General features: G+C 43.0%; 1 protein-coding gene across 1 annotated transcript in view; it reads left to right on the top strand.

Annotated features, from left to right (window-relative positions):
- Positions 1–14,274, top strand: part of LOC139530155 (protein kinase C-binding protein NELL2a-like) — a 110,992-nt gene that overhangs the window by 45,969 nt on the left and 50,749 nt on the right. The gene's annotated exons all lie outside the window — the stretch shown is intronic.

The following is a 14,274-nucleotide window of genomic DNA, read 5'->3' as shown; positions in this document are numbered from 1 at the left end:
ATATAGACAAGAAAAATACAATAATTTGTGTGTTATTAGTTTAAGCAGACTGTGTTTTTCTATTGTTGTGACTTAGATGAAGATCAGATCAAATTTGATGACCAATTTATGCAGAAATTCAGGTAATTCCAAAGGGTTCACATACTTTTTCTTGCCACTGTAGGTACAGTATGGGGTGTGGTCGCCATGATTTCTGAGAGTTGCTTACAGTGTGAGTTACGAGGCTAAGTAGTGTGCCATCTCTGAAGAGGAGGCTGCACAACACATTCCTTCTCCATCTGTAATTAAAAAAGCAATTTGCACTAATGCACAGTAACTCAGCATGGAGGAGAGGAGGCAGAGAGAGAAGAGAAGGAAGGAGGCAGAATGCAAAGTAGAGGAGCTGCCTGCCTGGGTTGAGACATGCCAGAAAGAAGGGCTGGTCCTAAATGGCACCATATTCCCTTTATAATGTGCTACTTTTTACCAGAGTACCGTAGTACCAATGGTGCCATTTGGGATGCAGAGAGAGAGGATTCAGGCCCGCTGCAGTGCTGCTTCCCTCCCTCCCCCCAGCCATCCCTCCCCCAGCCATCCCTCCCCGCTGAGCTTCTGGGTTTGAATGAAGCAGTAAGAGTCTAAGTCCCACCAAGACAATGCAACAACACGGCAGAGTTTTTACATTTCCTGCCTGCCATCTATCCATACCTCTGGTGAGTTTTTCCCTCGTCAATGGGAATGGGAATGAGAAGAGGATATGTTAATAGGGGGTTTGAGGCTGTCTGTATTTCAGAATTGTTTCAGAAGGAATAATCAGGAGAATTCTCACTCATCTTTTGTTCTCTGATTTATTCAGTGAAGAAGAGACACACCTTGCCTACTCAGTCTTTTTCCATGTGTTTTCCTTAGACACACCCGGAATTTATATTCCACTCACAGTTATATCTCTATGTATCTATGAGCCGGATGCAAATGTTATTGTCTAAGTAATATGTATCCTCTTCTGCAACCCATTTGTTTCACCGATTTACAATGATGATTAATACCATAGCCCAGTGGATATATTTTTGTTACTATGTATTACACATAGATTCTTATTAAAATGCCTTCAAGTCAAAATTCAGTTGTGCATTTCCCTATAAAAGCCAATTTCATGATTAAACTGAGGCGTATTCAGGGGGGCTGATGTAATGACTTTCTGCCTACTACAGTAAAGTTATTGTCGTAATCTCTCTGAGTTATTGGACTATCAGTGTACATTCACAATCATTGCCTCAGCGCATGATATAGAATCGTTCATATAGAGCTACTCTCCACCTCTTATTCCAATATTAAAAAGATGAATTATGGTTAAATTGGACTTAATTCAAAACGTGTCCGAGGACCCATATGTGTCTAAATCAAATCAAACCGACATTTGATAACATTAGAGAACATACACAAGGCACTCCATCCTACAATAGATTCATGTTTAGATCCAGAGTAGGCTATCTCCCCCATTCTGGTTGTTCAGTGATATATTTGAGATAGGGGTTGTGCTCTAAGCTAGCCAGAGGGTTCTGTTCGTTATTAATGGCAATCAAACATCTGTTTCTGTTTGAACAAGGTCCATAGGTAATGGGCTATTCCCCAAGTGGCTTAGAAAATAAATATTGCACCAGCTCAACAAAACACTAAACTAACCACATATCTCCCACGTCCATTATAATAACTCATTTGGATGAAATATGAGGATCTTTCTTTTTCTCCATGGATTTTAGCAATTAATAGATTGCACACTCAGCATAAATAATGTACAGGTAGCCTAATGATACCCTTATTTCTCCATAAGTGCATGTATCTATACTAGTGTAGCTATACTAGTCCGCACATTGAGAAAGAAAAGATTACAGTTACACATTCAGGTATAGTGAGTAAGAAAGACTACACTTATTTCATTTAGTTACTCTACAATTTTAACAGTAATTCTAGAATAACATTTTACTACAGTGGGATAAATCAGGGTCACACAGAGTGTTTCTTGGTAGTCTTAAACAAATCTACTTTGAAACAAAAGTAAACACCTCACACACATTGTTATGGGCTTAAAAAAGAAGGCATCCGTACTGTCACATATAGAGTTCAAATGTATTCAATTTTGAGGTTGAATCCGAATATTACACTGACATAGAAACACCGTATTTTCGGGGTACAAAATAAATACATGTAATTATGAAATTATGAAAAATATGAATAACATTCCACCCATGAGGCCACTAGAGGGCGATTTGATCATTTGACTGCAGGAAAGGCTAAACTCAGAGAGATGTTCTACAGTAACAGCATAAGGTTCTGGGTTCACATGTCCATGGGTCTTTGGAGCCAGTGGGTTGAAGTGGACATGAAATTTACATAATACACCCTTCAGTGAAGGAGGTCACTAGTTCAATTACCAGCCGGCGACAGACTCATTCCGCAGCCACACTAACTTCATGTTCTTCTCCAAATGAAATATGTATTACCAAAGCCTCAACACAACCCCTTTCCTCCATGTCCAATAGAACCATGAAAGAAAGGAGCATCCAACGTTCCCCTGCTCTTTGACTAGCATTTTACCCTTGATGTTGAAGGTCAAGATAGCCCTCCTCTCTTCCTCCCTCCCCAAAGTGCCTGGAGCGTGCTCCTCGCTCCTAGAGATTAGTGGTTTATCCATGAAAGGTGGCAGATTGGCTGTGTGCTGCGGCCTTTGAATGTTATTAGAGTGCTGCTGTCCTGAGTTGTGTGTGGAGGGGTGTGAGGGGTGTGTATGTGCCCCCACTCTAATCCTATGATAACCAGACCAGCTCTGGCCTCAAAGCTAGAAGAAAGGGAGGGAGGGAATGAGAAAAGGAGGGCGGAGGTGGGGATCGGTGGGCAGTGAAGATTAGAGAGGATGACATCCACTGTGTGAAGTCAAAGGGCCTGGCAGAGGATTATGGGAAAATAGTGTGCCTTGGCCCCTGTCTCTCTTCCCCGTCCTTTCACGCTTTGTTCACAATCTATTCCATCTCAGATAGTGAATCTAATGATGAATTTGATACTCTCTCAAATATGGAAAACAAACGAACACTGTTTCAACACAGCCTTCACATTTAGACATGTTATTATGATGTGCCTGTCAAGGCCCCAGAATATCTACATTTAGCATAAAGATCAATGAGTCGCTCTCAGAGTTGTCCATGGGTTTGTAAGTATCTCCATGCAGTGACTGTATTAACTGTTACAGTGACTGTTTTCCCACGGCCTGATGCAGTTTTAGAGACAGTGTGTCAGTCAGTTTGTTGGACAAAGGCTGAGTAGGCTCCGGGCTGGGCTGGGCTGAGGCTCTAGTCAGCCAGTCAGCCAGTCAGCCAGCCAGACAGTGTGCTGTAGCAGCAGGAGATGGAGGAGAGGACAGCAGCACGCTACCAAGGGATCCCTGGTGACAGCCTGTAAATAATTGATTGTTTATCTGTCTGCAGCATGAGCAGCACAAGTCAGGAAGAAAAACCTTACACAGACACACACACACACACACACCTTGTCTGCCAATCCCTCCATCCTGACGATTCAGAGTGATGGCACGCTGCTCTACTGGGCCCGGCAGGCATAGACAGATGTGACCTTGGGCAAATCTCCTCTCTCTTTTTACTCCCCTCTTATATTACAGTTTTATATGCTGCCTGTCTCGGTGGGGACTCAGACCAGGGATGCATCCCAAATGGCACCCTACTCCCTTTATAGTACACTCCTTTTGACCAGGGTAAATGTGCAAATAGTGTGCTATATGGGGAATAGGGTGTCATTTGGGAGCCAGCACAGGCAGGTTTTAATTCAGGACATCAGCAGGTGTGATACAGTGCAGCAGCAGCAGGACCAGTCTTCCTCCATGTCCTTCACTCTGTCATATATACATCATATGCTCAAAGGAGGAGCTCATCACCATGTCACTTTCAATTTGTTTGAGCCCGATACTGTTCAGGAGATGTAATGGATGGGATGATGACAATGAAATGGATGGAGCTCAGGTCTCTCCTGTGGCACACATTCTGACTCACATCCCATCCATCCTTCTCACATACGAGACGTTCAAGTTTGAGGGTCCTGCATTTGTTGGGTTAGCTGTATAGTACAATTGTAGAAGTCTGTCATATATGGAAATATTTAGATGAAAGGTTAGGACACAACAGTTCACCTGGCACAAGACTGAATTCAAATATTACACTTGATTTTATGTGCATTTTACATTTGCTGTATTTTTCGCTGCGTTGAAAGCAAAATATGAAAATACTCTGGCTACATTCAGTAATACGATAAGACTATTCCTGGAAAATGTGGGGAAAATCGGACCTTTGAAATGAAAATGGATGGCCATCCCTTCAGTAAAATGTATTTTTACCAGACCCTCCCTGAACGCTTGAAGGAAAACAAGTGACCCTCCCCTATACCTAAAATAATAATTAAAACATAGTGGATAGAAGAGAACGTGCCTACCGTTTACCCTAATTCCTAGCACAGACCAGAGTCTTAGATATACAGTTTTAAAAACGGCTCTTCATTTTGTAAGCAGTACATGGCAAAGTAAACAGAAGGTTGTGGATTCGCAGACCACCCTGTCCATGGTAAGGGTGAAAAGATCTCCATTATCTATCGTCTTATTTGCAGTCTGAGAAAAAAATGGCCTTTTATGAACACATTTCATCAAATTCTACGTAATTATCATAACTGGAGACAAGTAGAATCTTTTTAAATACCACAAAAGCACGTTTTAACTTCTATACAGGCTATTGTAGTCTTAAACAAATCTACCTTGAAACAGAAGTATACACCTCACACACATGGTTATGGGCAGAAAAAGACACCTGTACCATGCCAGATATAGAGTTGAAATGTATAATATTTTTCGTCAGGGCATGGACTCTACAATGTGTCAAGTATTCCACAGGGATGCTGGCCCACGTTGACTCCATTGCTTCCCACAGTTGTGTCAAGTTTGCTGGATGTGTGTTGGGTGTTGGACAATTCTTGATACACACGGAAAACTGTTGAGCGTGAAAAACCCAGCAGCGTTGCAGTTCTTGACACACATTCCTTCTTAGGCTACCTGGCTTGCTCCTGACTGATTTAGAGTTAAGTATGTTGCTTAATAGCCTTTGAAAATGTTGAACGTCAGTTGATAGTGACAGAATCACACATTACTTCCCAAGCAAAGTACATTTTTTGTCTCCTCAGCTAAAGGAGGTTGTAACTCAGTCTCTGAATGGCATAGAGACAAACAAAATAAATCCCATATGCGTCGGGGTCACGTCTTTCCTCTGCGCTATACAGGTTGTTTCTAGCATTGCAGACTAAAGCGTCGTTATAGATCGCTTCATATAATCAGGTCCATCACATTTTTTCTAACTTGTAAGCTAACAAGGGGTAGCCTTCATTTGAAATGAATTAGGCCTTATCATATTAGCCTACTTTCAGCACCCATGTGCTGTCCATCTCTATGGCTGCCACTTCATAGCAATGTAAATTATGTAAATTACTTGAATATGGCTTATTGTGAGGTCAATAACTCTGATTAAGAGCTTCATTGTGGGTACCGAAACATTGTTTATATTCAAATCTATTATAGCACTAGCATGCAGGTCCTCATCTTCGGGCACTCACTTTTTTTTGAAGGGGGGGGGGAGAAGCCTTTTGTGCTGCCTAAAGAAGCGAGTCCAAGGGTTTATATACATCAGCAAGAACAGGGCTCATGATTGGGATAGCCTATCCATTGCAGTGTAATGTAGTGTAGTCTAGTTTTATATACACCATCCCAGCAGCGCAAAATCTCAAAGGAATACATTTTCGTAAAAATATAACTTTGCCCTGTGCTTCTCCGACCATGCTCTTCGTATAGCCCAGGTCTATAGTATAGACTATGGATCACTTAATTGAGATCATACTAGACACACTTGATTGTTGCGCGCATCAGGGGTGAGGGGCAGCATCAGGCACACATCAAGATATAATGAGCAACTAATTCTCAAACACTGGAGCATCAGGGGTGAGGGGCAGCATCAGGCACACATCAGGCACACATCAAGATATAATGAGCAACTAATTCTCAAACACTGAGCAATATGACATTTAATCGATTACAAATTACATGACCCTCCCCTGAACTCGTTAAAAAAAAAATATATACCCTCTCCATGACTGAAATTGAAAAAGCATGACCCTTTCCATTTTCCTCCGGATAACAATTGTGTACATTTCAACCACTCCCTAAAATAAAAAAATGACAAGAGTTTGAGTGAGAGGACTAACTGGTGTCTCCAAGTGGCCACACACCTCTCCAAAGTGTGCACAGTTCCTAAATAATTTCGATGCACTTTTATGACTTAAAGAAGAGTCTTCAACTAAGTTACGTTCCCCAGTAAGAAAACCAAAAATGTCACTCAAACAGAAAGGTGAACTAACAAAGAGTCACTGACAACAACCAAAACGAAACAGGTGCGGTTATAGGAGGGGTTCTGAAAGACACTCATGGGGGTGTCCACTGAAAGTTGCATAGCAACAACAACTGGGACCTAAAAGACACCCACCATGGGCACCCATAAAATTTGCCCCTAAGAGCCAAACAAAAGAAAAACCCACACCAAACTTAGAGACAGGAAGCAAACTAAAAAGTTCAGGAAAACAAAAATAGGGACCGTTAGACAAAGGAATGTTTTTCTAGAAATCAACTAGGGAGCTAAAAGACCCTCCACATCTCTCAAGACAACTGGAACACTGGGCCAGCCACTCTTAAATATCACCTGGGCCAGAACAGGTGAAACACCTTCCAACTAACGAGATGAACAAGCCAGCACAGGTGTAACACATACACATTTTTTTTGCTCTTCTAGCTGTGCCGTTGAGGAACTAGAGCACGCTTGTAATTGTTTTGTTTGGAACACAGCCCTGCATCTCCGACATCAGACAATTACTGTTGTTTTTTACGTAAATACAAAAATGGTCCATTATAAATCGCAATCAGGGTCAGGTGGGCATCATTTGAAAGCCTGTTCTATTTCCAACATGACTAGCTAAGTTTTAAAATATGATGTTACAGTGTTAGGCTTTGTCGTGGAAATATTCGGTCAATCGTATTTCACAAATACCGGAGCATTGTACTGGAAAATTCACAATAGCTTTCACAATGTAATTGAGGCAAACAGATCCACATTTTGGTGCGCATAGAAAGGAGCCATGAGTGCATTCAGCTGCGTGTGCCCTGGCAAACTTTCATCACAATTGACAAACATAGGCTCATTCTGTTCTGAACAACCCGGGGTATGACGCCATGTCATCTTGTAACTGTACATCAAACATAACGATCATAAACGTTGACACTGTATATGACAAGTTTTATGATATGGAAATGTGAAGTGCACATTTGGACTCAAATCAAATTGTATGTCTCATGCGCCGAATACAAGTGAAATGCTCACTTACAAGCCCTTAACCAACAATGCAGTTCAATAAATAGAGTTAAGAAAATATTTACTAAATAAAGTAAAAAATGTAATAAAAAGTAACACAATAAAATAACAATAACGAGGCTATATACAGGGGGTACCGGTACCGAGTAAATGTGCGGGGGTACAGGTTAGTTGAGGTAATTTGTATATGAAGATAGGGGTAAAGTGACTATGAATAGATAAACAGCGAGTAGCAGCAGTATAAAATCAAAGGGGGGGGGGGGTGTCAATGTAAGTAGTCTGGTGACCATTTGATCAATTGTTCAGAATTCTTATGGCTTGGGCTGTAGAAGCTGTTGAGTAGCCATTTTGATCTAGACTTGGTGCTCCGGTACCACTTGCCATGGTGTAGCAGAGAGAACAGTCTATGACTTGGGTGACTGGAGTCTTTGACAATTTTTTGGGCCTTCCTCTGACACTGCCCAGTATATAGATTTTATTCTATATATAAAGATAAAATCCAGGATTTTATTCAAATCTATTATAACACTTTTCACACCAAAGTACGTTCATCTCTAGGAGACAGAACGTGTCTCTGAGCGGTATGACGGCTGCGTGGTCCCATGGTGTTTATACTTGCGTACAATTGTTTGTACAGATGAACGTGGTACCTTCAGGCATTTGGAAATTGCTCCCAAGGATGAACCAGACTTGTGGAGGTCTACAATTTTTTTTCTGAGGTCTTGGCTGATTTCTTTAGATTTTCCCATGATGTCAAGCAAAGAGTCACTGAGATTGAAGGTAGGCCTTGAAATACATCCACAGGTACACCTCCAATTGACTCAAATTATGTCAATTTGCCTATCAGAAGCTTCTAAAGCCATGACATCATTTTCTGGAATTTTCCAAGCTGTTTAAAGGCACAGTCAACTTGGTGTATGTAAACTTCTGACCCACTGGAATTGTTATACAGTGAATTATAAGTGAAATAATCTCTGTAAACAATTGTTGGAAAAATGACTTGTGTCATGCACAAAGTAGATGTCCTAACCGACTTGCCAAAACTATAGTTTGTTAACAAGAAATTTGTGGAGTGGTTGAAAACAAGTTTTAATGACTCCAACCTAAATGTATGTAAACTTCTGACTTCAACCGTATATAGGGGTACGAGTGTAAAGGGCTACAAAATATATGAATACTGTTCTTTATTCTCATTGTTTAGTAAGATTCATGAGAGCTAGTCCGTGCGTGAGCACAGGAGAGAGAGCTGAATGTGATATTTTAGTCCCCTGCCAGGCTTAGGATGGCCCAGAAATCCACTAACACAAGTGGAAAGAGGACAAAGTGTTACCCAGAGATAAGCAATACAATGTTATGTCCCATAGGTTTTCCTCTAGTATTATTGATAGATTTGATCAACTATTTCTGGTTCTGTAATTTCACACTGCAGAGCAGACTCAATCAGGACTAGAACATTCTCTCTGCCAAAAGGAGATGGATAACTGTCACGGCTTGTTGAAAGATGAGGACCAAGGTACAGCGTGGTCAGCGTACATTTTCTTTATTTTATCAAAATGACGCCAAACAAAACAAAAAAACACTACACAAACAAACCGTGAAGCTCAAAGGCAAAGTGCCATAAACAAAGTCAACTTCCCACAAAGACAGGTGGGAAAAAAGGCTACCTAAATATGGTTCCCAATCAAAGACATCGATAGACAGCTGTCCCTGATTGAGAACCATACCCGGCCAAAACATAGAAATAGAAAATCATAGAAACAAAACATAGAATTCCCAACCCAACTCACGCTCTGACCAAACCAAAATAGAGACATAAAAAGGATCTCTAAGGTCAGTGCGTGACAGTACCCCCCCCCCCCCCGAAGGTGCGGACTCCGGCCGCAAAACCTAAACCTATAGGGGAGGGTCTGGGTGGGCATCTATCCGCGGCGGTGGCTCAGGTGCGGGACGCAGACCCCGCTCCACCGCTGGCTCACACCACTTTGGTGGCACCTCTGGTGTGGAGACCCTCGTAGCGGGCCCCGGACTGGGGACCCTCGTTGTGGGCCCCGGACTGGGCACCCTTGTTGCGGGCCCCGGACTGGGCACCCTCGTTGCGGGCCCCGGACTGGGCACCCTCGCTGCGGGCCCCGGACTGGGCACCCTCGCTGCGGGCCCCGGACTGGGCACCCTCGAAGAAGACTCCGGACTGGAGAACGTTGCTGAAGACTCCAGACTGGAGGCCATCTCTGGAGGCTCCGGGCTGGAGGCCGTCTCTGGAGGCTCCGGACTGGAGGCCGTCTCTGGAGTGGAGAGACACACAGAAGGCCTGGCTCTGGGAGCAGGCACAGGACTCACCAGGCTAGGGAGACATACAGGAGGCTTCTTCCTTGGCCGAGGCACCGGATACACTGGGCCGTGGAGGCGCACTGGTGGTCTCGAGCGCAGAGCTGGCACAACCCCTTCTGGCTGGATGCCCACTTCCACCCGGCAAATGCGGGACGCTGGCACCTGAGCATACCGGCCTGTGAATGCTCAACCGAGACACAGTGCGCATCACCCCATAGCACGGGGCCTGACCAGTCACATGCTCGCCACGGTAAGCATGGGGAGTTGGCTCAGGTCTCCAACTCGGGCTGCCTCTCGGGCTTCCTTGCCAGCCGTGTTCCCTAATAACGCTGCCGCTCCGCCTTAGCTGCCTCCAGTTCCTCCCTTGGACGGCGATACTCCCCAGCCTGCCTCCAGGGTCCCTTACCATCCAGGATCTCTTCCCATGTCCAGGAGTCCTCTCTACCACGCTGCTTGGTCCTTTGGTGGTGGTAAGTTCTGTCACGGCTGTTGAAAGATGAGGACCAAGGTGCAGCGTGGTCAGCGTACATTTTCTTTATTTTATCAAAATGACGCCAAACAAAACAAAAAAACACTACAAAAACAAACCGTGAAGCTCAAAGGCAAAGTGCCCTAAACAAAGTCAACTTCCCACAAAGACAGGTGGGAAAAAAGGCTACCTAAGTATGGTTCCCAATCAGAGACAACGATAGACAGCTGTCCCTGATTGAGAACCATACCTGGCCAAAACATAGAAGTAGAAAATCATAGAAACACAAAACATAGAACGCACACCCCAACTCACGCCCTGACCAAACCAAAATAGAGACATAAAAAGGATCTCTAAGGTCAGGGCGTGACAATAACTAATGCCAGGTTTGCGTCCTTTGGGACCTAACTTTTTGTTGTGTCATTCTAGAGACTGAGTCATCTAAGTTTAGTTTTGTTCATGTAATAATGGTTCACATGAAGTTTCCAGTAGTTTTTGGAAAGTCACAACGCCCAAAAGTTTAGTAACCAACTGCCTTAAGTAGTATACAGTAAGCAAATACTTATCACGAAGCAACAATTATAAAACCTCTGCAAAGCTCCACACAGAATAGATGTATTCCTGTGTTCCCGTGGTATAAAAATCTCACTGTGTGTTCATGGTCAGTTCGAGGGCATGCAGCAGAAATTGCTCGTTTAACTTGCAATGTGAGTGAGGGAGGATAGATAGATAGATAGATAGATTCCGAGATAGGTTTGCGTGGGTGGGAGCCAGATACAGGTTTGTCTGCCTCTGTCTCCTGCTGTTAAAATGGGATTGGTCTCTGGATAGAGGGGAAGTGTGAAGTTTTTGTTTTGGTCTAAAAGGTGCTGTTAAGGTGTGATTGGCCTCTGCAAAATGTGACCGACCACCTCGATTCAATCTTATGTTGCCACATTTGAAATGGTGTTTTTAACATTGGATAAAAGTAGAGAATCAGAGCTAGAAAATTGTATATCATACACTGCAATTGAGGAACAATGGGAAAGTAATTATACTTTGAAAGTTGATAAACTTGTAACCCCACTTTTAAGAAAATGGCCCTTGAATGTTTTGGTACACCTACTGGAAAGCTCATCTTTGTCTACACCCATTCAGCATCGTTCACACCCTCTTAAGCCTTAGCCCCACCCATCTCTTTGGATTCACAGGTGAGGCCATGTGGTAAACACACGCTATATCAAATTAAATCTAAGTTTATTTGTCACATGCACAGGATACAGAAGGTGTAAACAGTACAGTGAAGTGGTTACTTGTATATTAGCAATATCAAAAACAGAAAGTGTCCAGATAAAATATTTGATCATTATTAGATGACACTTACCCGACCCACTTGTCTCTATTGGTGGGTCATGTGAAGGAAATGCTATAACCACTCCCCAGCCACATCTACTAAGTGGATGGGTCACTAATGTCCAGACATGTACACATGTTCATGAAATACAATAGATGGCCGTAATCACCCCCAGACACACCTGGCTAATTTGATGGGTCATGTAATAATCCGGCCGAAGTGGAGTCTTTGGTTTAGACATGTAGCTAGCTAGATAAACAATGATCCGTTATAATCCCAACTCATACTACTACCAATACAAAAATTGTCATAGCTGTAGTATGAATCTGCAGTTAGCTAAAGCTAACAAACTAGGTTCAATGTTAGCTAGCTAACATTAGGCTATAACAAGCAAGGCAAATAGGTTTCTGATTTGAATAATATTACTACACAGATCATACACGTAATTTTAGCTAGCGAGCCAGCAAGCTAATGTTTGCTAACTAACTAACAGTATGCTTTAACTTGCAATAAAAATGACTTTCTGTTAAAAACTTACACTAAAATGTAGCTTGACTCTTACACATACAGTGGGGAGAACAAGTATTTGATACACTGCCGATTTTGCCGATTTTCCTACTTACAAAGCATGTAGAGGTCTGTAATTTTTATCATAGGTACACTTCAACTGTGAGAGACGGAATCTAAAACAAAAATCCCCAAAATCACATTGTATGATTTTTAAGTAATTAATTAGCATTTTATTGCATGACATAAGTATTTGATACATCAGAAAAGCAGAACTTAATATTTGGTACAGAATCCTTTGTTTGCAATTACAGAGATCATACGTTTCCTGTAGTTCTTGACCAGGTTTGCACACACTGCAGCAGGGATTTTGGCCCACTCCTCCATACAGACCTTCTCCAGATCCTTCAGGTTTCGGGGCTGTCGCTGGGCAATACGGACTTTCAGCTCCCTCCAAAGATTTTCTATTGGGTTCAGGTCTGGAGACTGGCTAGGCCACTCCAGGACCTTGAGATACTTCTTACGGAGCCACTCCTTAGTTGCCCTGGCTGTGTGTTTCGGGTCGTTGTCATGCTGGAAGACCCAGCCACGACCCATCATCAATGCTCTTACTGAGGGAAGGAGGTTGTTGGCTAAGATCTCGCAATACATGGCCCCATCCATCCTCCCCTCAATACGGTGCAGTCGTCCTGTCCCCTTTGCAGAAAAGCATCCCCAAAGAATGATGTTTCCACCTCCATGCTTCACGGTTGGGATGGTGTTCTTGGGGTTGTACTCATCCTTCTTCTTCCTCCAAACACGGCGAGTGGAGTTTAGACCAAAAAGCTCTATTAATGTCTCATCAGACCACATGACCTTCTCCCATTCCTCCTCTGGATCATCCATATGGTCATTGGCAAACTTCAGACGGGCCTGGACATGCGCTGGCTTGAGCAGGGGGACCTTGCGTGCGCTGCAGGATTTTAATCCATGACGGCGTAGTGTGTTACTAATGGTTTTCTTTGAGACTGTGGTCCCAGCTCTCTTCAGGTCATTAACCAGGTCCTGCCGTGTAGTTCTGGGCTGATCCCTCACCTTCCTCATGATCATTGATGCCCCACGAGGTGAGATCTTGCATGGAGCCCCAGACCGAGGGTGATTGACCGTCATCTTGAACTTCTTCCATTTTCTAATAATTGCGCCAACAGTTGTTGCCTTCTCACCAAACTGCTTACCTATTGTCCTGTAGCCCATCCCAGCCTTGTGCAGGTCTACAATTTTATCCCTGATGTCCTTACACAGCTCTCTGGTCTTGGCCATTGTGGAGAGGTTGGAGTCTGTTTGATTGAGTGGGTGGACAGGTGTCTTTTATACAGGTAACGAGTTCAAACAGGTGCAGTTAATACAGGTAATGAGTGGAGAACAGGAGGGCTTCTTAAAGAAAAACTAACAGGTCTGTGAGAGCCGGAATTCTTACTGGTTGGTAGGTGATCAAATACTTATGTCATGCAATAAAATGCGAATTAATTACTTAAAAATCATACAATGTGATTTTCTGGATTTTTGTTTTAGATTCCGTGTCTCACAGTTGAAGTGTACCTATGATAAATATTACAGACCTCTACATGCTTTGTAAGTAGGAAAACCTGCAAAATCGGCAGTGTATCAAATACTTGTTCTCCCCACTGTATACATGGATGAACGCTTCATGGCAGACTGGCACCATTTAACTCCGTTTTGTTTCTAGATACATCTTGTTTGGCCAGCGTTGTGTCAAGTCACTCCAGTTCACACTGACCGTGGCGTGTGCAGAAAGTAACTGATCTGTCGATAGAGCCTGCTAAATTCAGGGCATCAATGTTGTTGGGAAAATTAGCTAAACTTTTGTAGTTCTCGATGGCTAACGTTATATCTTTCAAAAACGGCACGGTAGAAAGGACTGTCAACACATACTGAACAGCTCACATTACAGACAGAAACATGGAACATGGAAGATATAACGTAGCGGGCCCCCTAAACCAACTAGCCTCGTAATTTAACAATTTGAATCGTTTTTATGGATGGAATACATGTTTGTTGTTAAGGCACATGAAAGTTCACATGTTCCGGAAGGCATTTCTGCCAAAAACGCATTTTTATAAAACAATACATGTTTACGTTCAAATGCCGCTTCTGTGAGGTAGTGACGTGCAACATACACCTAGTTTTCTGAAACGAGTCAC

The sequence above is a fragment of the Salvelinus alpinus genome, chromosome 9, assembly GCF_045679555.1.
Source record: "Salvelinus alpinus chromosome 9, SLU_Salpinus.1, whole genome shotgun sequence".
NCBI classification, from domain to species: Eukaryota; Metazoa; Chordata; class Actinopteri; order Salmoniformes; family Salmonidae; genus Salvelinus; species Salvelinus alpinus.
The sequence above is the reverse complement of the archived record's forward strand: the minus strand, read 5'-3'. Positions and strand labels throughout refer to the sequence as shown.